This window comes from Protopterus annectens, chromosome 5.part0, assembly GCF_019279795.1.
Source record: "Protopterus annectens isolate FY-2018-M chromosome 5.part0, PAN1.0, whole genome shotgun sequence".
NCBI classification, from domain to species: Eukaryota; Metazoa; Chordata; order Ceratodontiformes; family Protopteridae; genus Protopterus; species Protopterus annectens.
Genome location: NC_056735.1, coordinates 229,987,133 through 230,014,182, shown reverse-complemented (window position 1 = coordinate 230,014,182; position 27,050 = coordinate 229,987,133).

Sequence of the window (27,050 nt, the reverse complement as noted above, 5' to 3'; positions counted from 1 at the left end):
TTAATTAAATTGCATTTATTTAAACTGTATTTGCTTTAATATTGCTACACACTTGTGTGCTAGCTTGCACTGCATTTGAATTGTTTTTACTGTTGTTTTAGCTGCTTTTCTGTAAAATTTATTTTTATTTATCTTATTTATTTTACATTTGTTGACCGGGCTAGTCTAACTGGATATATGTCCATTTTCAGTAGAGGCCGGGGAGAAAAGCTCCACATAAACAATATTTACAACTTCAGGTACAGATAAGTAAATTTGTAACAAACTAAAGTACAGTACTATTTTAAGCTGAAGAATACACGTTATATAGACAAATATTATTATTAAAGTAGCAGAAGATAAGAAACAGATAGAGCAATAAACAATTTTAAAGTGGCACACAATAAGAAAGAGAGGTGAAGAAAAAATACACAAACAAATGTAACAGCTCAAGGAGCAGTATTTAGCAGTGAGTCATACCATTTATCGTATAGTAGCATAGCAACTTTAGGGAAGCATGTAATAAGAAATATAAAGAAAGTCTATATAGATATTTTTATGTGAAAATAAGTTACTGCTGCAAGCTATGCAAGTACATAATTAGAAGAAGATCACGTGAATGAAAATGTTATAAATACTAAATTAGTAAAGGTGTGTCTACTGTCTGAGGCATGGAGAGAGTTGGAATTAGATTGCAAATGGTTATGTAGGTAGGGTTCAGAGAAAGTGGTGGTAAGATTAGTCTGGGTTACTACATGGGCATAACCAGTGGTTACAAAGGTATTCTCTGAGTTGTTTTTTTGAACAGTTTCACTGAGGAGAGAGATGAGAGTTCCTTGGGAAGGAGGTTCCAGGATTTCCCAACAGTGTTGGTGAACAGAGAGTCACCTGCCTTGTTTTTGGATTTGACTGTAGATACCAGTAGTTTATTGGCTGAGCGAAGGGTTGTCATATTACTGTAGGGGGTAAGAAGGCTAGTAAGTATAGGAGTATTTTTAGGAAGATAGAGGATCTTATGGGCGATAATAAGTTGTTTAATCTGAAGTTGATTATGAAGTTCTAGCCATCCTAGTTGCTTTAGGGTTCGACAGTGGTGAGTTCTAAATGAGGATCCAGTAGCAAATCTGGCAGTATTGTTGTAGGAGGTAGCTAGTTTGTTAAGGTTGTTTTTTGATAGGTTGGTATAGATGGGACAGGCGTAGAGGAGGGTGGAAATTAGATGGGTGAGGGCAATAGTTGTTCTAGCTGTTGGAGTAAGGAAGGGTTTAATCCTATAGAGGGAACCTAATTTTCTGTTTACTGTTTTTATTGTTGTGTTAATATGTATGTCAAAGCTAAGATTATGGTCTATTGTTACCCCTAAGAGCTGGGTAGTTGGGTCAGGAGATATAATGATGCCATCATTGGATATAACTGTGAAGTCAGTTGGGGGGGGGGGCTTTGTGTGGGAGTGAAGAGTAGTAGTTTTGTTTTTTTTTAGGATTCAGGAGGAGGCTATGCTGTAAGAACCACCTTTCTGTGCTGTTAAGTACTGTTTGGGTAATGGCCTGAAGTTGAGGTGCAGAGGTAGCTGAGCATATTAGTGTGGAGTCATCAGCATATTGGATACATGTAACTTGAGGAATGATCAGATTGAGATCATTTATGAAAATTGAGAAAAGGAGAGGGCCTAAGATAGAACCTTGAGGGACTCCTAGGGTAATAGGAAGGTGAGAGGATAGATTATTTTCCCAAAGCACAGCCTGTTGCCTATTCTCAAGGTAGGATTTAAACCACTGTAAAGCCTGTGTATCTAGTGAGAGAGAACCAAGTGTATTCAAAAGAAGTTGATGGTTGACCATATCAAAGGTTTTTGATAGGTCAATAAAGAGTGCTGAGGATAAAGTATTGTTGTTTCGGTTATTGTTAATACAGTCAGAAAAGGATAAAAGGGCTGTGGTGTTACTATGGTGTGGCCTAAAACCATGCTGACAGTTAGCTAGTAAGTTATTTTGCAGTAGGTGGTCTAGTAGTTGGCAGTGGATACATTTTTCCATAATTTTAGCTAAAGGAGAGAGTAGAGCTATTGGGCGGTAGTTTGAGAGTTCAGTTGAGTTGCCCCCTTTGTGCAGTGGGATAATGTGGGAGACTTTCCAGATAGATGGGATTGTTCCTTCAGTAATGGTTCTATTTATAATGATGGAAATAAGAAAGGCTATTGCTGCTGCAGCTATATGTAGATATTCTGCTGGTAGATGGTCAGCTGAGGGGGTGCAAGGTTTTAGTTTATGAAGAAGAGTGCAGATGAGGGATGTTGGGACTGGTTGTAAATTAAATGAGGGGGTTAAAGTCATCAAGGAGGATGATAGACATGCTAACAGGAGGTAGTGAGTTGGCGAGAGTTTGGACTGCTTCAGTAAAGAAGGTATAAAAGGCATTAGCAATATGTTTAGGAGTTTCATAGGTGGATCCTGTTGGGGTGGTAGTTTTGGACAGTCCTGGGTGGAGGAGTCTGTTAATGCCTGCCCAGAACTTTTGAGGTTTGTATTGATGGGTTTGCTGGTTGTTGTGGTAGAAGTTTCTTTTATCTAGTAGTATAAATTTTTTGGTAGCATTTCTCAACTGTCTAAATGTTAGATGATCAGCTGGATTTTTAGTTGCTCGCCATTTGGCCCAGATTTTATTTCTTTTTATAATTTTGTGCCTTGTCTCTTTTGTTAGCCATGGAGCGGTTTTAGTCCTATTTCTCATTGAGCAGGATGGGGCATGATGGTCCAGGATTTCTAAGAATTTGGCATTAAAGTAGGATACAGCTTCATCTAATTGGAGGTATCTTAGGGGTGACCAGTCACATGCTTTCAGTTCAGTTTGGAAGTTAATAGGGTTAAAGTTTTTTTTTAAAAAAAAAATTCTAAGCTTGTTTTCTGCCATTTCTTTAACTAGTCTAGTCCAGATGTAAATTTGCTGTATCCAGAACTGTTTGCAAGCTTCTTAGCCCCCCAAACCTTTCTGTGTTGGAGGGAAGCTTTCTAGCTTATCAGTGGGAGTGGTAAGCTCTAAGAAGCCTATCTACCACAAGAGGAGTGGTTTCCGGCCCAGAAATGATAGTTTATTGGCCATTTGGGCAGTTTTTCTATCCCTGCCAACTTTCTGGTTTAAAAGCCCGAGTTTGCGCTTGTTTCCTGCCTTTCCTGTAACTAGTCTAGTCCAGATACAGATTTGCTGCATCCAGGACTGTTTGTAAGCTTCTGAGACCCCCAAGCCTTTCTGTGCTGGAGGAAAGCCTTCTAGCTTATCAGTGGGAGTGGTAAGCACTAGGTAGCCTATCTACCTCAAAAGGAGTGGTTTCTGGCCGAGAAATTGTAGTTTATTGGCCATTTGGGTAGTTTTTCAATCCCTTTCAACTTTCTGGTTTAAAAGCCCATGTTTACGTGGGTTTGCAGTTGTTTAAGCTCTGTGCAGCGGCTTCGAGCTGAGGTAAACTATTACTGGTGCCAGAAAGTTTGCACTTCCGTTTTCCCATAGATCTTGCTAGTTTTTACTCTGTTGCACTTCAAATAGGCTAATCACTTTGCACTTCAACTGGTTTTTGTAGCAATTATTGTAGCACACCTAAGTGCCATTAGCATTAGTCGCACTTCACAGAAATAGCTCAAGTACTTAGTAGTTATGACCACCCCTCCTAGCATGATCAAAGGGCAGTTCCCTGTGCTTTCTCCTATTAACCTGGTGCACTTGGGCATTCTGAGGCAGTGTAGCAACTGCCTCATGTACACAGACAACCCTCTCCTCTTACCTCCCAACACTCATTCTTGTGAGAGATGAACTTATATCACCAAATTGGAAGCTATGCACTCTCCAGCCAAGACTGGACTAGCTGGTCAAGAGGAGAAGGTCAACACCTGCACCACACCACATGGAACACATAGCCCTCCAGAACACCCACTATCACAGCTCTCACATAAAAACACAAACCACACACCCGCCTTCGCGGAGGCTCTCAATACAAATTTACCCAAACAGCAGAGACCGCCAAGACAGAAACAAACTCGACCACCACAACACAGCACAAACCACAGGACACATAGCTCACCTCCACAGTGTGCCCCTCAACCTAAGCCCCTTAGGCTAAATGCCTTGTCCGATACACCAATCACAGATTCAATAGTGAGGCACACAGATGTCCCACTCACTAGGGTGAATAAGGAGAAGGTAACAGTCAGCTTTCTATCAGGTGCCAGAATCCAACACATAATATACGCACTCAGGTCACTCCACAACAAGTACAAGTATGACTCTGTCATTGTCCATGTGGGTGTGAATGACCTGAGATGCACCTCCCTGGACTACATGAAAAAAGACATGGTGGAGCTCTTGGATTATGTGGCCCAAGCAGTTATGACATTAGCCCTGAGCAGTCTCCCACCATCACCCAGAGTGATACCGCAGTACAAACAAAAAATGATTGACTTCAACAATTGGCTAAGTTTCTGGTGTCATTCTAAGGGCATCCAGTATCTGCCTGCTTGGGATGACACAGACCTTGATGCTTTGCCAGAGATGGCCTGCATCTGTCACCCCTGGGTTTATGAGTACTGGCTAAGGCTCTTGCCACCCCTATACTGCCTTTTTTAGGCAGTGTTCCACAGACCAAATTACCACCGTAACAGCTATAAATAAATGGAATCTGAGGGTCATGCTGCTCAATGCTAGAAATCTAAATTTCAAGATGCACTTGCTCGAAGCACTTCTCAAAATGGAGAACATCGACATTTGTGCTGTAATGGAGACCTGGTTTAAAGCAGCAGAAAGCACCACTGTGCTACCAGGCTATAACTCATTCCACACCTTTCAGCCCCGAAACATGGACCGAAGCTCCAAAGGTGGTGGTGTCTCCATATTCGTAAAGGATATGCACACCTCCAGACTAGTAGCCCAGCATAATGCATCTGAGATACTTCAGGTACAACTAACATTTGGTAAGACAGTGATCCAGGTCACAGCCTGCTATACATCCCCAACCATGTCCCTAAATTCTCACTCCACATTCCTAAGCACCCTGGAATCTATCAAGGTCCAACTCAACACTCTCTTACTAGGAGATTTCAACTACCCTTCCATCAACTGAGAAAACTACTCAAGCACCAATACACTGGCCCAATGCTTCCTGGAATTCATCAATTCCAATGCTCTGGACCAGCTCATTCTGACCCCCACTAGAGGAAGCAACATCTTGACCTGGTTATTACTAACATGGGCAACCATTGCTCTACACCAATAGTCAATCCCTCCATGATCAGATCCGACCATAAACTAATCACCATGGAAATCCACATCTCACCCACACCCCCCGCAAATGTAACCACCTTGAAAAACTTCTCCGAAGCTGACTTTGGACTCCTAAAAACAGAGGTGGCTAACTTCATGGCACCCATGCCAATGGAAAATAGCTGCATGACTGCCAAATCATACACCAATGTACTGTAGGAACATGTACATAAATGCATGGAACTAACCATACCCAACAGAACCAAGACACTCTCCTCTAAAAAAGGGAAGCCAATCTGGTAGCCCCCTGCCATTAATAAACTCTACAACAGAAGGAAGAAATTGTTGTAGAAAAAGGGGAAGTTCCAAGACTGGAAAAACTCCCTTATTAGCCTCAACAAAAAGTTGAAATCCCTCATCAAATCCTCTAAAGCCAGCTATGAAGGCAGAATTGTGATAGACACTAAAAACAATCACAAAGCCTTCTATAGCTATATCAAGAACCTCCATGGCAATACCCAGATTTGCTCTGAGTTACTGCACAATGGTACCACCTATACTTAGCCAACAGATATTACCAACATACTGGCTAACAGATTCAGTGCCAACTTTACCCCCTCCAAGGACCAATCACAATATCAGAAGAATGCCAGGCACCCAGCATTCTTGCAGCACAGGTTAAGGCTGCATTGTCCAAGGCCAAGAATACAGCTTCCACGGGACCTGATAATATCCCTGGCTGTGTTCTACATGAACTACAAAGTGAACTGGCACAACATCTTTGTGCCCTGTTCAGTCACAGCCTCACCTCAGGCTTTGTCCCTACCAAATGACGCACTGCTACAGTCATCCCTCTCCATAAAGGGGGAGCGACTACAGACCCTGGGAATTATCTTCCCATTAGCCTGACAAGTCAGATATGTAAAGCTATGGAGCGCATCATCATGGACCTGATTAACAAACATACCCCACACAATTTGGATTTGTGAAAGGGAGATCATGCCTGCTCAACCTGGTTGACTTCTTTGAGTCAGTCACCAGGGCTGTACCATTACTCACTCAGGAATTATTGATAAACTCACCAAACTAGGCATCAAACTCCTATATCACTAGGTGGGTTGCAAATTGGCTCACAGATAGAACACACAGTGTGAAAGTAGCAGACTCCAAGTCAGACTGCAACCAGTCATGAGTGGAGTCACACAGGGATCGGTCTTGGGTCATCTCTTGTTCGGCATCTACTTCTCAGAAGTCCAGGCCAACACAAAGGCACTCTGGCTGACCAATTTCAAAGACGACTGCAAGCTGGGAGCCATTATTAACTCCCCACATGATGCAGACATCCTACAGAAAGGCCTAACTGAGACCAATGACTGGTGTCGAAACCATGGCCTTAAGCTTAACACCAAAAAATGCATCATCATCCCTTTTGGTAAAAACTCAGTTCCCACTAATTACTACATCAATCAGAGCCCACTGAACACTGAAGGCATTATAAGAGGTGGGACAGAGGTTGACAGCAACCTCTTCTTTGACCACTACATTGCCACTGTGGTCAGAAAGTCCTTCTATGTGGCACATCTTATTACCAAGGGTTTTGCATTCAGGAAGAAAGAGGTCATCATCTCTCTCTCTACTCTTCCCTCATTAGACCAGTCATCAAGTATAATGCCCCATTTGGCTGTACCTCACTATACACATGCAACAGCTGGAGAGGACACAGAAGCACCTCATGAAGAGGATCCTAGGCATTAAACACATGTCCTACATGGACAGACTCAAAAAACTCCAGCTATTCTTTGTCTCATATCACCTACTTAGAGGTGATCTCTGCTTGACTTCCAAAGCCATGTCTGACCCAGCTCTGTTAGAAATGCTACATCTAAAGAAATCCCAATCCCTCCAAACCACATGCTCCAGAGACCTCAACCTCATTACCACAATCAACAGAACATGCTAGAGGGACAGGCTCCTCACCCAGAGACTGCCCATGCTCTGGAATAGACTTCCCATACATGTCAAGCAGAGCATCTTGCTGTCCCTCTTCAAGAGAAATCTTGATGAGTGGCTGGGTAATAGAAAGTTCACCTCAGGGATCACTCCAGTGGCTCTACTTGATAGAAGCACTAGGAACTAACGTCAGGCACACAATGCCAGGGCACTTCTATGGGCTAGGCTTGTAAAGGCTCCAGGGCCATTAGCCTAGTGCATACCTATGAACCTATTAAGAAGAGGCCAGAAGATATGAATCTGAAATGGAAACTTTAATCCTTGAACTTAAATATTATTAATTATGGAATGTAGAGTGAAACAATGAAAGTTATGCATTTGAAGATGTGAACATGCAGTATGTAACAATGTTTGGAAGGATGTAGGAATATATAATGAGATTGTACATTTTGTAAAAAGGGAAATGATTTGATTGCATTTGTTACTTTAGATTTGTAGTGCCTTTCATAAAAAAAGCCCTATATTTTCTGGACAAATTTCATGGGATTTGGTGAGCTACCACTAATTCAGGCAAATGAGACCATGGTTTAAAATCTAATTCAAAGGACAGCTTATTAATACAAGCAGCTGAGATATGGATGAACCTGGAAATATTTTATCTTCCTATTATTAAAGGCTTAATATTTTTATTAAAAGCTTATGTCTTACATTCGCTGTAGCCTGTGCAAGTGTTGTTCGTTATTAAAGGCAAGTAAGTATGTTTCCTCCTGAGGCACAAACCCTGACTACTCAATTAATAGTTGGGTACATCTGTTGCTGAATGGTTTATTCATTAAACTTTTGGGTATAAAATTCTTTGTTAGACATTTATTTTTATTGATTTTAGGTCCTGAAGTTTAGTCTGGAAACCTTTCTGTTCTGAACTGGACACTGACAGGCTATGGCATCTTCTTATAATATTGTATTGTTTGAGTAAGCTCTAGCCCTGAACTGTTTTCCTGACTTCTGCCTTTTAGGTTGTTGTTTTACAAACATTGAGGCACTGCAACGTATCTTATTACATGTGCAACCATGAAAGGAGGTATATCCCAAAATATGTGGTTTGAATTTTGTGTATTTAGACTGAATTATGGTTATGATACAATTGTTTAATGGAGCACCAAATATTAGGGAAAATGCTTGTCTTTAATCACAAAAAAACTTTTGCACAGGCTGCGGATGCAATGAATGTGAAACATCCTCCAATTAAAGAAAACCCTTTATCAAGACATTGGGCATTGAGCAAAACTACTTCAGTTCTGATTTTTTAACTTGCATTTTGCCATGTTTTATTTAAAACCCGTAAAGATCTAAAATAGATGTTATAGGGTCAAACAGTTCTCGTTCAATGCATTTATTCCCTAGAGCAGAGGTGAAAATCACCAGGTACAAATAAATCTGTCTGGTTGCAAATCTCATTCCTAGCCAACATGTCTAGGGCACTATGTTCATAGTCACTGACCATATGCCTTACTTCATCTTGATAAACAGGTGTCATATGAAGTAAAGGGGTTTTCCCCAAAGCAGATTTTTCTTTTATTCTCTCTCTTTCTCTCTTTAACAAGATATTTAATTGTGCCAGCATACCCTGCTATATATATATATATATATATATATATATATATATATATATCCACGAGGGAAGACAGTTTTAGATTGATGTCTCTGTCCAAGCAATGACAATGTCATAGGTATCCTTTCCTTTTTAACCTAACTAAAATGTCACTAATTTTGACCCCATATAAGGCCAACACTGGGAAAACCTCTTAGCAAAGACCTGTGAATTATGTCTCTTTAGCATATAGCCACATCACCAATAATCACTGTTTTTTTCATAGTGTATGACTTAAATGCTTTTGAGCCTAGCTTGGTCTACTCAGCTATGCATTTATTATGTACTTTGCCCACTGCCACTTTGTGGTAACTTCATCACAGGATCATAGGAGGTTACTAGGCTATTGGGCCTGAGGCCCTTATAAGCCTAGCCAAGAGTTTAACCCATGTTTAGACAAATCAGCACCCAATGCCCCTGTCCAGCAGGGACACAGGTGGAATCCCAAGGGTATATTTTCTGTTTCCCATCCAATTATCCAGGTTGCACTTAAAAAGGGGTAAAGAGGTACTCTGCTTGATGTAGAGAGGGAGTTTATTCCATAGATGGGGGAGTGTTTGGGATACAAATCTGTCCCGCCAACAAGTCTTGTTGATGTCACAGACCATGCGAGGCTGCGCATGCAGGTTACTTGAGTGGAGCTTGACTTGCAGATATGCAGCAGTCCCGTCAAGGTGGGGTCCGTGATCACCTTATATGCCAGACACAGGTCACCTCTGAGGAGTCTGTATGAAACTGAGTAGAGGGATAGGGCTTTTAGCCTATCTGTGTATGGTGGATGTTTGTGGCCCTGGATTTTCCTGGTGAGGAACCTCTGTGGTCTCTCCAGCTGCTGCATGTGCTTTGCGAGGTACATGCCGAAAGGGGCATTATACTCAGTAATGGGCCTTATAAGGGAAGAATACAGGGATGTTATGACCTCCTTGTCCCTGGATAAGATACCCTTACTTATAAAGTGGGCCATGTAGAAGGCTTTCCATACAATGGAGGCGACTTGGTGGTCAAAAGTCAGGTTGCTATCAACCTGGGTGCCCAAGTCTCTCACGACTGATTGCATGCTTAGGACGTTGTTATTAATGTTATAATTTGTGGGGACGTCACTCTCCCCAAAGGGGATGATGATACATTTTTTAGTATTCAGATTGAAGCCATGTTTCTGGCACCAGTCATTTGTCTGAGTGAGACCCTCTTAGAAGATATCTACATCACTAGGGGAATTTATGACAGCACCCAGCTTGCAGTCATCTGCAAACTTGGTCAGCCATAGCCAACTGGTTTTGGTCTGCACCTCACAAAAGTATATCCCAAATAACAGAGGCACCAAGGCCAAACCCTGGGGTATGCCACTTATTACGGGTCTACTTCTTGAGGTGGCTTCCTCTATTTTGACTATGTGGGTTCTATCAGTGAGCCAGTTTGCTACCCATCTGGTAACAAATGGATTGATGCCTAGTTGAGAGAGTTTATCTATTATGCCCGAGTGGGGAATAGTGCCAAAGGCTTTGGGCAGGTCAAGGTAGGCAGTGTGCACCATCTTCCCCTCATCCATGGCTTTGGACACTGTCTCAAAAAAGTCGACCAAATTTAGCAGACATGACCCCCCTTGACGAAGCCAAACTGTATGGGATCAAGTGTTTGGAGGTTGCCAATGTCCTTGTTAATGAGGTCCATGATAATCTCATCCATGGCCTTGCAGATCAGGGTAGTTAGGCTGATGGGTCTATAATTTCCCAGATCATTGGATGCTCTACCTTTGTGTAAAGGGATGACAGTGGCTGTCCTCTACTCAGCTGGGATGAAGCCAGTACTCAGGCTTTGGTTGAATAGAGTGCCTAATGGTGCTGCAAGTTACTGCCTGAGTTCATGTAAGATGCGGCCTGGGATGTTATCGGGTCCCACGGAGGCTGTATTTTTTGCCTTTCAGACAGCAGTGATGACCTGTTCCCTAGATATAAGGGGAAGGGGGCAGGTACCGGGGATGTCCTGATTTGCTGATGGGGGGGGGGGGGCAGAGGGGTAAAGTTTTCAATGAATCTGTCAGCCAGCAAGTTTGCTATATCTACCTGTGGACTTGATGACTGTTGTTTAGACAGAGACTGTATCAATACATATTGATAAGGATATGTGTACAGGTACTGTGGATGTACCTGTTCCATAGAGACACATATTCATAGTATACAGGCCTATAAGGTGTGCTATGGTACAATATAATATTTCATAAGAGAGGTTAGTCTGCTGATATGGCATGAAATGGCATGATACCCCCTCCCCCAAAAATGTATATCAAAAGCTGCTGTTTCATGTTTGTTTAAACTATCCTTCCCTCCGGTTCCATACTCATTTTCCTTATATACCTTACCTCTACTCCCTCCTCTTTTTATGGATAAAATAGGGGCTCTATTCCCACAATAAATAAAACCTACCTTCCTACCTCCCCACATAGAATTGTCTTTTGTTTTCCTCTTGTGTGAATGCCTTTGTTCTTACCCTTTTCCTACAATTCTATAGACCCCCTTCCATTCCATTTTATGCTGAAGCCTGTGAAAGTATGACTATGGACACTCCAGAAGGATTATTCAAAAACTATATTTCAAAGACATACATTGTGGCATACAGTGGTATGAAAACATACTAGACTGTGCTGCAATATTCTGAATGCTTCAGCAATCCTCAGTTTCTATATTTGCAATGTCTAATTTATATAATTCTATATTGTAAACCTCAATGTAATGCCTGTTGTGGACACCTTTTGTGTGTTACCAGTGCAAATATTTCCATATACGTATGTTGTCCCTATATATATGTCAAGTTTGTAGCACAGTAACCTGTTTGACATCTGCAGCTGTCCTTAACAGTAAGCCACATATCAATATCATCTGCAAATAGTTGAATATCTGTGTGGTAGTGCAAAATCTAAACAACTAGGATGTCCACAGACAATATTGTATTTCTAATATCTATCTATCTATCTATATATATATATATATATATATATATATATATATATATATATATATATATATACACACATATATATATATATATATATATATATATATATATATATATATATATATATATATATTTATAAGAGTTTCAGTGTGTTTTATTTATGACTGCATTTTTTGAAGTTAAGTTTTGCAGGATTTAATTAAATATTTTATGACTGAATGCTGCAGTCAGAATGGCATGCTTGATCAACAGAAAGCAAAAAAAAAAAATGTGTGGTAGGAAATAATCCAGTAGCATGGAAGAGCAGATTTAGAGGGTGATTTTATTTTGAGAATAAATGTAACAAAGAATGAGCTCTTTTAGACTTTGAAATGGTTTTATTCAGTAGGCTGGGAAATGAAAGGAGAGAGAGAGAGAGAGAGAGAGAGAGAGAGAGAGCACAGCAAGATGAATATGCCCATAACTGTGTATACAGGCTGACCTGCGGAATTCAAAGCATAAGATAAGACTTGAAGGCATAAATGCTGAGGCAATGAATCAGGCTATGCTGCCTTAGCAGAGTGTGTGTGAGCACCAGTGGGCATGCCTCAGGATATTCTAATATTGTTGCTAATGGGGAACGTAGGACAAGGAGAGACCTATTCTGTAAACTCTGGATATTAAGAACATGAAATGATCCTCACATTGTCTTTTCTTTTCCTTACATTTCATTGGCTTATAAATCATCAAATACTGTTTCATCTCTGTGTGACTGTTTAATCTTACTGTGACTTAAATGTCACCAGCTTTCCCTGCTAGAAGTGCCTGTGGGTGCCGAGTCCTTCTTTAATAATGTCTGTGGCTGCTTCTGTGATTTCCATCTGGATGACATCTGTATGTAGCATCTCATTAACCGAATGCTGCCTTGGTACTAGGATTTAGAGGATGAGCAGACATGATTAAAGCAAGAGAGTCGGATGAACAGGAGACTACTGATAGCAGCAAATTTTACCTTAACTGTACCTTGAAATGAAATGCCTTATATCTTTATACTTTCAGCCTTGACAACCCTAATTTACTGTATGATTTTAAGGGCTGAAAACAGAAAATCTCAATATAGCTGAATTTACTTTGCTGGCAACAAACTGCTATCTTACAAAACACGTTTTATAAACATGCATGAGCAGTTCGTTGCTTTAGGATGAGATACCCCAGAAAAATTACAAGAGGGTGATTTGAGGTTGCTGTAAGGAATAAATCAATAGACATCTGTAAAAATACACATAGATCCTAATTGATATGCTTCACCTGCTGTATGCTTCTCTTTGGCTCATGTCTGTCTGCACTAATTTCAGCAGGTACCTGGAAACAGATGAACTGTTTGTTTAATTTTTGTGACAGCTCACTATGGGCTGAAATCTAGACTATTTGTCATGTATGGGTCTCTTTATTTTCTTCTACTATCTAATTATAATCTGTTTTTAAATTTTTAATATGTATGTGTGTGAGTGTGTCTTTTCTTGACAGAGAAAGGCTGACCATAACCCAAAAGGCCCCATTTCAGTGCCGTTGGTGGGGGATGAAAGGGAGAGAAAGGCTCCACAGATAGCATTTAAAACATACAAAAATTACTGGCATTGTATACAGCCAGAATGATTTACATATCTATAAAGAAGCATTTTCAGTGGGAGGCTATGACATTTATAGAATAATTCAAACAAAATTGCTGTATTGTTATCAAGTTGTATTCCTCTTGGCCATTGCAAAGATACTGCTGTGATATGAGTTAATATCATCATCAGAAACAGTGTGCCTTAATTGATGAATGAGAATATTCTGCCAAAAGTTCAACATCTAATTCTAGAAATGTTGCTTTAAACAGGGCATGGGTATACTATAAAGAGTTTGAGTGTGTGTGCAAAATGCTGCACTGTAACAGTGGCTGAAAGGGTTATTATTTCATCGTTGGTGCGAAGAGATCCAAAGGACGTAGCTTCATTAAAGCAGCATACTGTGGGAGGCAGAGCTGGCTCCAGTGCTAGGCGACCTAGACAGTTGCCTAGGGCCTGTGTTATTGGGGGAGGGTGTTGGCTGGGGGAGGGCCTGGCACCTGTAAGTAAAAAGTGAAAAAGTAAAAGTAAACCTTGACTTCCTGCGTGCAAAAACTGAAAAAAATAAATAAATAGCATTGGGACCTTGCTGGAGAAGCACAGCCCTAGAGTTAGACAGGCTTGCGTAAAGCAAACCTCATCACATCCACACTGCAGCAAGCCATGAGTAGATTTGTAGATTTTTTTGCGTGAATATAGAGAAGCTTATTCCAGGGACACATACTGTGTGTCTGAGATTTAAGAGTGGAGCAAGCCATGACTGGAGTGTGTCTGCATGTGTGTGTGTGTGTGTGTGTGTGTCTATGTGTGTATTAAATGCCACAGTTAGGGGCACTGTCTGGGTAAGTAATTTTGCTCATAGTCAAACCCTGATCTTAATTTTTTTTTCTGTTTTTGTAAATCACTGAAGATTACAATGTCAGCCATAGAGTTTCATGGTTGTATTGTTCACTGTCAATGGTACAACAGATATCATAATTGATGTTGGTGCAGAAGGCTGTTGCATCTCTTCCCATACCGGGTACACTGATTGTTTGTGCACACCATTTTTTAATGTAACATAGGCAATTTATTCTTCAAGGACTGCAGGCACTGAATTTGTAGATGAAGCACTGAAATACAAAGTTGTATGCCTGCAGCAATCTCTTCATTAGGTACACTTCTATTTAATGTGGAATTATTTAGATGGCTTTTACTTCAGCAAAGATTGTACATATTGACTGATGCAGGTGAATTATAATGACAGCATCTGAGTGGCCTTTTATGGTTGCTATGTTCAGAAATAGGTAGTTTTGTCATTATTGGGTCATGCTTTTTGTTTCACTAATTATCAGAAAAATTTTAAAAACCTCAAATTTATAACACACTCTAACGGTAGTGTATTAAAGAAGAAAAATAATTTAATACAACTGTGATGAGGAATTAAAAAAAATCATGCATTTATGAATGGCTCTAAAAATGTGTGCAGTGGGCCCATGGTTTGAAAACAGGCCAAAGGTAGATGTAATCCACCACTAGCCAGATGGAGTTTCTACAAATGTGGGTTTCAGTGATGTTTCAAAGAATAGAGAAGTTTACTGTTGCTCATGGTAAGTCTGTTTTCATTGTGACATTGTATTGTTTTATTTGCCAAATGGCTATCAGTGTTTATACTATAAAATTTGAAATAAAAGTTTTAAATTAAATCCAAATAATTGTAATCATTATAGAAGTAAAGAAAAAAAAATGTGTACACTGACAGGTTTGAACAATGTTTATAGTAACTGAGGAAAGATACAGTGATGGAACACTAGAAAGGTTGCGTGGGATGGGGATGTGTGGAGAGACCGTGATCTATTAATCTACCTAGGGTCCCATTTGATCATGATCCACCACTGGTGGGAGGTACACACAGTGCTGTCCTTCAGATATAACAAGGTTTCATTTGCCTCATTTGGAGGTAGTTTACCTGATTTCTTGCGGATGTTACAGATTCCGTGACCCTTGTGAGTGAAAAGTAGTGGTGAGTCTTTACAACTATAAAATAAGACAATTAACTACAAACTAGCAATAAAATAAAGCAGCATCTTTCATATACCCATCTGCAGCTAAACAATATAAGCAAATAAACACTTCATATTTTAATATTCCACTTTAAGTGATTCTATCATCTAGCAGCAGTTTTTTTCCTCCCCTTTACCATATTTTAAGTGTGCCACTTCATTTTTAGTACCATTTCTAATGTTCTTCCACTTAGAAATAATACAAGCTGAGGTGTGCCCTCCAAACATACCATATTAGTATTGTGAATAGGGCATACAAGGTTGAATTATCCCACTGAATTCTATTTTCTCTTTTAGTACAAATACTAGCATGACATAGGTTACATCTGGCTGCACTGAAACATAAGTCTGTTGCCCTAGTTCAGGTACCTATGTTACATGATTTCACTACCTGATTATGAATGGTACAGTGGTCTTCTCTGTATGAGCATACCTTAACCTTTTAGCAAAGTTCCCTCCTCTTGACACACACAGTCCCTCTTGCAGAGACATGCATAATATCAAACATACATATATCTGTCCAACCCACTTGTAACTTTAACCTTGATAGTTATGGTTACCCAACCCCCCAAGAAAACAAATGTCTTATGGCCATACATTTGTTCTTTAGATAAGTCTTGGAAGTGATCCTGTAATTCCCAGCTACTCAGCAGTCTAAATTATTGCTTCACATGATAAAAATAGTATTACATGTGGCACTTAAGCAGTACATATACTTTGATGTACAAGTATGAAAAATGTGTAATGAAATTATCACTTTGAAGAACCACTGAACCAAAACATACCACACACATGCTAAATAAATTATAGGGAAATAGCATATTTATGTTTCCGTTTTTGATAGGATCACCCAGGTTAAATCTGCAGCTTCAGAAATTTTCTTTCACATACCATTTAGAAATTACAACAATTGTCCTTTTTATAAATGCAAACTTTTGTTTGAAAAACCGGTAAAACAAAGAAACAAGGAGGGACAGGATATGAGAACCTGGAACATGTGAGGGATACGGAGCCCAGGTCAGTTAAATAATACAACAATTAATAGAAGACAAAAGGAGGGATAGGATATGAGAATATGTGAGGGATATGGAGACCAGGTCAGTTAAGTGCGTTAAATAATACAACAATTAATAGAAGACAAAAGGAGGGACAGGATATGAGAACCTGGAACATGTGAGGGATATGGAGCCCAGGTCAGTTAAGTGCATTAAATAATACAACAATTAATAGAAGACAAAAGGAGGGATAGGATATGAGAACCGGGAACATGTGAGGGATATGGAGCCCAGGTCAGTTAAGTGCGTTAAATGATACAACAATTAATAGAAGACAAAAGGAGGGATAGGATATGAGAACCTGGAACATGTGAGGGATATGGAGCCCAGGTCAGTTAAGTACGTTAATTAATACAATAATTAATAGAAGACAAAAGGAGGGACAGGATATGAGAACCTGGAACATGTGAGGGATACGGAGCCCAGGTCAGTTAAGTACGTTAAATAATGCAACAATTAATAGAAGACAAAAAAAGGGACAGGATATGAGAACCTGGAACATGTGAGGGATATGGAGTCCAGGTCAGTTAAGTACGTTAAATAATGCAACAATTAATAGAAGACAAAAGGAGGGACAGGATATGAGAACCTGGAACATATGAGGGATATGGAGTCCAGGTCAGTTAAGTGCATTAAATAATACAACAATTAATAGAAGACAAAAAGAGGGACAGGATATGAGAACCTGGAACATGTGAGGGATACGGAGCCCAGGTCAGTTAAGTACATTAAATAATACAACAATTAATAGAAGACAAAAGGAAGGATAGGATATAAGAACCTGGAACATGTGAGGGATACAGAGCCCAGGTCAGTTAAGTACATTAAATAATGCAACAATTAATAGAAGACAAAAAAAGGGACAGGATATGAGAACCTGGAACATGTGAGGGATATGGAGGCCAGGTCAGTTAAGTACATTAAATAATACAACAATTAATAGAAGACAAAAGGAGAGACAGGATATGAGAACCTGGAACATGTGAGGGATATGGAGCCCAGGTCAATTAAGCATGTTAAATAATACCACAATTAATAGAAGACAAAAGGAGGGATAGGATATGAGAACCTGGAACACGTGAGGGATATGGAGCCCAGGTCAGTTAAGTACATTAAATAATACAACAGTTAATAGAAGACAAAAGGAGGGATAGGATATGAGAACCGGGAACATGTGAGGGATATGGAGCCCAGGTCAGTTAAGTGTGTTAAAGAATACAACAATTAATAGAAGACAAAAGGAGGGACAGGATATAAGAACCTGGAGCATGTGAGGGATACGGAGCCCAGGTCAGTTAAGTATGTTAAATAATACAACAATTAATAGAAGACAAAAGGAGGAACAGGATATGAGAACCTGGAACATGTGAGGGATATGGAGCCCAGGTCAGTTAAGTACGTTAAATAATACAACAATTAATAGAAGACAAAAGGAGGGATAGGATATGAGAACCTGGAACATGTGTGGGATATGGAGCCCAGGTCAGTTAAGTACATTAAATAATGCAACAATTAATAGAAGACAAAAAAAGGGACAGGATATGAGAACCTGGAACATGTGAGGGATATGGAGGCCAGGTCAGTTAAGTACATTAAATAATACAACAATTAATAGAAGACAAAAGGAGAGACAGGATATGAGAACCTGGAACATGTGAGGGATATGGAGCCCAGGTCAGTTAAGCATGTTAAATAATACAACAATTAATAGAAGACAAAAGGAGGGATACGATATGAGAACCTGGAACATGTGAGGAGATATGGAGCCCAGGTCAGTTAAGCATGTTAAATAATACAACAATTAATAGAAGACAAAAGGAGGGATACGATATGAGAACCTGGAACATGTGAGGAGATATGGAGCCCAGGTCAGTTAAGTGCATTAAATAATGCAACAATTAATAGAAGACAAAAGGAGGGACAGGCTATGAGAACCTGGAACATGTGAGGGATATGGAGCCCAGGTCAGTTAAGTACGTTAAATAATACAATTAATAGAAGACAAAAGGAGGGATAGGATATGAGAACCTGGAACATGTGAGGGATATGGAGCCCAGGTCAGTTAAGTACGTTAATTAATACAATAATTAATAGAAGACAAAAGGAGGGATAGGATATGAGAACCTGGAACATGTGAGGGATATGGAGCCCAGGTCAGTTAAGTACGTTAAATAATACAACAATTAATAGAAGACAAAAAGTCAAAATGCAGTGCAATAAAAGAAAAAATAGAATATTTAGAGTAACTGAACACTAGTCTTAGCAGCACACAATGATCTCCACTGAAGTACGCATTCAGCTATTAGAAGCCAAGCTAGGAGACCTTGAGAACAAGCACTTTGGTGGAGTACCTGAGAAATCGGAAGGAGTTGATTGTTTAGGCTCAGTGATTGAACTGGTATTCTACCAGATAGCATCAGGATAAAATAATTTGCAATGATTTTATCCTGCAACACATTAGGACACTTAAGCCTCCAGCCTGTCCTTACCAGATTTGAAATGTTTTCTCTAAATGAATGGATTTTGTTTGTGCTGTGGACACTTGGAAAAATATCTTCAGGATCATGACTATTCCTGATATCTGAAAACACCACAGTAACAGAAATAGCAGCACGGACTGTACGAATTAATGTCCTTTAATAATTCTGGTACCTCGGACTTCGCCTTCTCATGGAATAATTTACATACACAAACACAGTCCTATTTAAACCATCAACCATTAAATGCTTGATTAAATGTGTAATTAAATCAATTAACTTTTTTTCAAATATTTAAAGTCACATATTCAAAAACATATTTACTTGTGAAACATTACCTAAAACCTTACCTAAATAATTTTTTACATCAACAGATGTTAAAAAATTATTTATTAAAAATCCTAAAGATGCAAAATTTTTTATTATCTCCAAGGTGCATAAGGACTTGAGAAATCCACCTGGACGACCGATTGTGTCGGGTAAAGGTGCTTACTTACAAAATGTGGGCATATTTTTGGATTCTGTGTTAAAATGTCATCTTCCAAGGATACCCTCACATGTAAAGAACACTAAAGAGATTTGTAATTATGTAGGGGGGTTTGTTTGGCAAGATGACTACTACTGGGTTAGTGTGATTATCAAATCGCTTTATACCTGTATAAAAATAAATTGGGGGCTCGAGGCAGTAGGCAAAATGTTGGGTGAAGGGCCACATACCTCTTATATTATTAGTTTGTTGGAATTTTGTCTTACACATAATTATTTTGAGTTTGATAAAAGTTTTTTTCTTCAGAAAGATGGCACAGCGATGGGTGCCTCTTTTGCTCCATCATATGCCATTTTATTTATGGCCCATTTTGAGAACTTGTTTGTTTATTCCAAAAGTTTTTTTCACAACAAGGTGGTAAAATATAAAAGGTACATTGATGACCTTTTATTTTTGTGTAGGGGTGACCCCAAGGAGTTTGACAAATTTATTTTTGATTTAAGGACTAATCCATGTGGATTGGATTTTACCTTTACCTTAGGTGGTAATAAGATACACTTTTTAGATGTGGAATTTTATGTAGGGTTGGATGGAAGGGTACAATATAGACCCTTTCACAAAACCACAGCAGTCAACAATTTTTTATATGCATCTAGTATGCATAGTTCCCATCTCATTGAATCACTGCCAGTAGGGGAATTCAAGCATATTGCTGGTAACACTTCAGAAAATGATAAGGTAAGGATAGAATTCAACCAAGTTTGTGAGAAATTATGTGCCAGAGGGTACTCCCATGAAATGGTCTGGGCAGCTAGAAATAAGGTGGAAAAAGAACTTAAGTTAGGCCAGTATGATCAAAGCATTTTTGCAAATGCAAGGAAGTATAATAACAAAAACAAGAAGATTTTAGTAAATAGTAAATCGGATGATGAAGAGGATAAAATATTTTTTGTAAATAGGTTCTCAGGTTTTTCTCCCATATTAAAAAATGTGGTGACTTCGTTGTGGCCTATCATCAGTAGGGATGATAATTTAAAGAATGTATTCCCCAAGAAAGTTACTTTTTCTTATGGTAGGTTTCAGAATTTAAAAGAGTTGTTAAGAAGCAGGGGCAGAAGGAAGAAGATGGTAGATGCAGGTGCATATGCCTGTGGCAGATGCAAGGTGTGTGAAAAAATCAGGAACTTAGATGGTATGAGGATCAATGGCATTTTATATAATGCCATTGATCATTTTGACTGTAATTCGTTTGGGGTAATTTACTCTATTGGGTGTAATTGTCCAGTACAGAAATGGTATTTTGGACAAACCAAGCGTAAAGTCAAATTGAGAATCCTGGAACACCTGGGTGATATAAGAAATGTAAGGTTAGATAGCCCAGTGGCGAGTCATTTTCATGAGAAGCAGGGAGGGTCAATGAAAGATTTAATTTTCAGTGTTATAGCCAGGCCCTATGGGGTGGGATTGAATAATAATAATTTTCAAAGAAGGTTATTAAACATGGAATCAAGGTTTATTATTAATTTCAATACTCTCTATCTTAATGGTATGCATTTAGAGGTATAAAAAATAATTATTTATGTTATAAAAGAATTATTTATGTAAAATGTATTATATAAGTAGTTTTGATAAGATATGTAACAGAGTTTTAGGTAAGGTTGCATAAGTAAATATGTTTTTGAATATGTGACTTTAAATATTTGAAAAAAAGTTAATTGATTTAATTAAGCATTTAATCAAACATTTAATGGTTGATGGTTTAAATAGGACTGTGTTTGTGTATGTAAATTATTCCATGAGAAGGCGAAGGCCGAGGTACCAGAATTATTAAAGGACATTAATTCGTACAGTCCGTGCTGCTATTTCCATTATTGTGGTGTTTTTAGATTCAAGTTTTGCTGTGGCTTTTTAGCCTGCATTGCTGTTGTGTTTTTTGTGTATTCCTGATATCTGGCAAAGAATGACAGCTTTCCATACAGCCATCAGCATTTATAGTTGAGAGAAAACTAGAGACATAGACTGTGTTACCTGGCTTGCCCGAAAGTACACCTGCCAGGTGGCTCTTTTGTGTGCCATTTACTAGAAGATGCTATATAAAAACTAATGCAGTCTGCTGTGAGCCCTGTTAAGTCAACAGATGTAGCAGAAACTCCACCAGGCAAATGAGTGGAAACATCTGAGCAATGAGCCAGAATCAGGAGCCCTGTGCTTTTCCCAATTTGTAAAATGAGGATGGCTGAGAGACAGCAGTCAGTTTTTGCCATACACCATCACTGAGAAAAGAAGGCTCGGGTATCTGATGCATGCCAGCTATGGACTTTCTCTGCTGGACTCTGTCAGTGGCACTCTTTCATTCTTTTACTTTGTAATTAATGTCATTTATCTTGTCACGCATGTTGGGGTTTTAAACAAATACTATCATCCATTTCTGCTGTCTACTTTGTGAATTGTCAGAAGTATGAGGAAATTAATACGGTGAGTTGCTTGCAAGACTCCTTGGCTATATGACTGCATTTTTACTAGGTGATGCTAATCAATCAGGATTCTGCATTACTGTCTAGACAGTAGGAGTCCCTGGAATAAGCCAATTAAGGCAGGAGATTTTTTTGTTGGATGAAAGCTAATAGCTTTCCTGGCATGTGTAATCCCTTATTTAGAGTGCAGTTTGTGAGGCTCTGTAGCAATGTGGTATCAGTTTGGCAGGAGAAAACAGGCAAGAAAAGAAAGTAATTTCTTCTTTCTTTCCCCTGACTTACAGATCAAGGCTGCACCTACAAACTGAGATAAATCTTTGCTCCAATCTGTATGGCACATTTTTGTTCTGATCTGCATGGCAAAAGATGTATTCAGTGTTCAAGCATGGATATGCTACTTTGAATTCTTAAGTGCTTAAACTATTTCTAAAGATAGTTAGGGATGTTAGATCTTAATGTAAAGCACAGTAATTTGCTAGACAGTTACTGGAGTTTAATATTAATATCAATATGTCCATTATTTGATTCCTTCTTTTTAAGCATACCTTTGCATGCTGAAACTAATTACCATTGTGTGTCAGTTTTTTTTTTTGTGCAGAAGACTTATGAGCTGATTGTACTATGAATGTGAACATCAGTCAGGTTCATAGGGAATGGTTTTATTATAAGGAGGCTCAAGGAGGGTACATGGCTATTTGGATCTATATAAGATATTCGAACGCTTAAAAGTTTGAATCACTAAAGAACGAACTTTAGTGATCGAATGTTTAAAGGTTTGAATATCTATAAAAAGAATATTTAAGAAAAAAAGAAAAAGTAAAGGGTTTAAGCCCCTGTACCCCCCACACCCCCTGCTACTTAAATATACTAACTCCGAGATCGCACTTCAGTGTGCTACAGTGCGGAAACAGAAAATTTCCCAGTTCCTACACTGTAGCTCAATCTTGGAGTTGGTATATTTAAGTAGGGGGTTGTGGGGGGTGCAGGGGGGGCTTGCCCCCCTGCTTACACCCTTTAGTTTTTCTTTTTTTTATTTTGTTTTTTCTTTTTTTAATTTTTATGTATATTCGAACATTTATCTGATTAGTGCATTATACCTTCCTCTTGGAAGCAAAATCTGTTATTGAATGTCTAACTCATTTTTTCTCTTGTGCTCTTGAAGTTGCTGTCAAAACTTTTGAAGTAAATGATGTTTTTATCTATCAATATAATTTTCGTATGGTCTTAAGCACCTGTTGCAACAGCTTAAAAAAGATTAGTTACATTTATTTGGTCTTTTACATCTAACAGGAAATAGATAATCGTTAATACTCCACTGGATTTTATTTTTCATTAAGAAACATACTGTTTGCCTTCATGGAATGTTGAGGCCTCTGCTGGGTGGGAGGTTGGCATAATGGTTAAGGTGTTTACGTTACAGACATAAGGTACAGGGTTTGATTCTCACATGGGGTAACTGGCTAGGCTTAAAATGGTTCACAAAGGCAGTTAGCCCAGTACTAACCTATGAACCTGGACTATTAATGAGTTTCAGTATTTCTAAATGACCCTATACTACTGAATTGCCAGAGGGGATTCCTTTTAAAAGTAGCTTGTTGGTCTAGGGTATGATTTTTGCCTCAGGTGTGAGAGGTCCTGGGATCAAATCCTGGACAAGTCCTAGGTTTTTAACTGAACTATACAGTTTAGAATAAGGTTTTTCATTGTGAAAGAGCTGCTGAATGAACTTAAGAGTTTGATATCTAGAATAAAGGTCTTTGTCTGTGAAAGCTGCTGAGTAAATTCAACAGTTTGATATCTTCCCAGATTTCCCTACTGTGAAAGTGAACCACTTAACTAAAGAGTTCCATGGTGTAAATGTAAAACAGGGAAAAGCTTCATAATGGTCTCCTTGGTCACATGTCTACTAACTTGTTCACCCCCTCGTTGGTCGGGTCTGACCATAAGCTAATCACCCTTGACATCCACATCCCACCCCCACCCCCACCCCCCAGTAAGGAAACCTCCGTAAAAAAATTCTCCAAAGCCAACTTCATGCTACTCGAGTCAGAAGTGACAAACTTCATAACACCCATGCAGACGGGAACTGAAAGTTTTACTACTGAATCCTACATTAAGGCACTGCACGAGCACATCCACTTGTGCATGAATCATGCCATACCCAATAGAACCAAGACACTCTCCTCCAAAAAAAGGAAGCCAATCCAGTGGTCCCTTGCCATAAACAAACTTTACAACAAAAGGAAGAAACTGTTGCAAAAATGAGGAAAATCCCAGGATGCAAAAAACTCCCTTACCAGCCTCAGTAAGAAGATGAGATCCCTCATAAAATCCGCCAAAGCTAGTTATGAAAAGAAAATTGCCAAAGATTCCAAAGACAACCACAAGGCATTCTATAGCTATGTCAAAAATCTAAATGGCAATGTTCAGATCTGCTCTGAGCTACAACAGAATAGCATTAAATATACTGATCCCAAGGATATTGTCAATATCCTGGCAGATCGATTCAGTGCAAACTTCATCCCCCTCTCACCCCCTAAAGGGCCAATCTCAATACCGAAAGATTGCCAAATTCTGGTAATAATGGCCACACAAGTAAAAAATGCACTCTCCAAAGCTAAGAATACAGCATCCATAGGACCAGATGACATCCCAGGCTGCGTACTACATGAACTACAAAATGAACTGGCACCTCACCTAAGTGTCATGTTTAATCATAGCCTCACCTCAGGCTTTGTGCCCACTGAGTGGCGCACAGCTATAGTTATCCCACTCCACAAGGGGGCATCCACCTTGGATCCCGGGAACTACCGCCTCATCAGTCTGACAAGCCTGCTCTGCAAGGCCATGGAACATATTATCATGGAACTTATAAACAAAGACATTGGCAACCTTCAAACACTGGACCCCATGCAGTTTGGGTTCGTGAAGGGCCAATCTTGTCTCCTGAGCCTGATTGACTTCTTTGAATCAGTCTCCAGAGCCATGAACAAGGGTAAGGTGGTCCACACAGCCTGTATGGACCTCGCCAAGGCCTTCGACACCATCCCCCATTCTGGAATCATAGATAAACATACTAAGCTAGGCATTAATCCCTACATCACTCGATGGGTTGCCAACTATCTTACTGACAGAACCCACACTGTAAAAGTAGCCAACTCCAAATCCAGCTCCAGACAAGTGACAAGTGGAGTACCTTAGGGTTCAGTCCTGGGACCGCTCTTGTTTGGCATCTACTTCTCTGAAGTACAGGCCAACACTAAGGGACTCTGGCTAACAAAGTTCACAGATGACTGCAAACTTGGAGCCATTATTGAATCCTTAATTGATGTGGATATTCTACAAAAGGGCCTTACAGAAACAGATGCTTGGTGCCAGAACCATGGGCTCAAGCTCAATGCCAAGAAATGTATAGTTATCCCCTTTGGAAAAAACATGTACCTGTGAATTACCACATAGGTGGCAGTACACTAAACACCAAAAGTGTGATAAAAGACTTAGGGACACAGGTGGACAGTGGTGTCACCTTCGATAACCACTTCGCCACAACAGTCAGGAAATCCTTCTTTGTGGCTCACCTCATCACTAAGGGCTTTTCATCCAGAAAAAAAAGAGATAATTGTCCCACTGTACTCATCCCTCATTAGACCCATTATAGAATACAACGCCATGTTTGGTATGTACCTCTCAAGACATCTGCAACAACTGGAAAGGCCGCAGAAATACCTCACTAAAAGAATCATAGGCCTAAAGTAGATGCCCTATGCTGACCATCTAAAAAAACTCTACTTATACTCTGTCGCATATCGTCTACTCAGAGGCAATCTCTGCTTAACATACATGGCCATGTCAAACCCAGAGCTGTTGGACATGCTACACTTAAAGAAATCCCAATCCCTCAGAGACGCACGTTCCAGGGATCTAAACCTTGTCATCACAATGAGCAAAACATGCTGGAGGGATAGGTTCCTGAACCAGAGATTCCCCAGACTCTTGAATAGACTGCCCATACATGTCAAGCAGAGCGCCTCTTTGGCCCTCTTCAAAAGGAACCTTGATGACTGGATGGGAGATAGGAAATTCACCCCGGGATGATGTCCATTGCCCTGCTAGACAGGGGTCCAGGGAAGTAAATACTGTGGGAAGAAATAGCCAGGGAATTGTTATCGCTAGGCTTGTATAGGCCCTAGGGCTGATAGCCTAGTACCAACCTATGAACCTCTCTAACCTGGTCAAATGAAAGAGAATATATACTTACATTAAGAAATGTAGACCACATTTTCTGTTATTACATGACAGTTGACAGAACTGAAGCATTATACATTTCTGAAATGGAGAAATGATAATAGAATAGCTTCTTCTACTTATCTGTGAAACATACAACACAGAGTAGTGACATTGGTTAGGAAGGGTACACTATTTGTAGTGGGCAAATGTCACGTGGATAAGGAAGGAAGCAATGTTATTACATAAAGGGAGGCTGATGGGACTAGCATGTTCTATTATAGCAATAACCGATGGTGTGACCAAACAACACCAACTGTGGGTAAATCCAGCATTACCCACACCCAGCCATGAGTTATTGCTATTATACAATGACATTATTTAAGAAAAATGTTATTTATTTTTCTTAAATAATGTTCTTGTATAACAGTGCCGTGATGCTCTTTCTGCATTTCCCCTGGTATCCTGGGCTTTCCTGATGTACTGTGCATGTGTATGGAACTTAACGTTCTCATGCTTATGCAGTATATCAGTGCTGTGTAAAGGGAGCAACAGTAAAGAAAGATCTCAAATTTTTTTTTTAATTAAACAATGAAATCCAGAGATTTCAGATGAACAGGAGAGACAGGAGAAAGAAAAATATAAGAATAATCAGGGACAGTTTTCTAGTTTTGTATAAGGTTCCTAATTATCTTTGTATTTGTCTCTGTCCCATCTCACTTGTTCATTTTAAGTCTCAGTTTTTTGTAAGTTTATTTAAAAAAAAAGAAAGACAAGTAAAATTTTAATAGCAAACATTAATGGAAGAAAGTCCGGGCGACCGGACTTTTCAACATTGGTATATGCTCGATTTACAGTGGGCATGCTGGTTGGGCTGACCAATCAGCATGCTTGTTTTGGAATGTTAATGGCCACTCATTGTA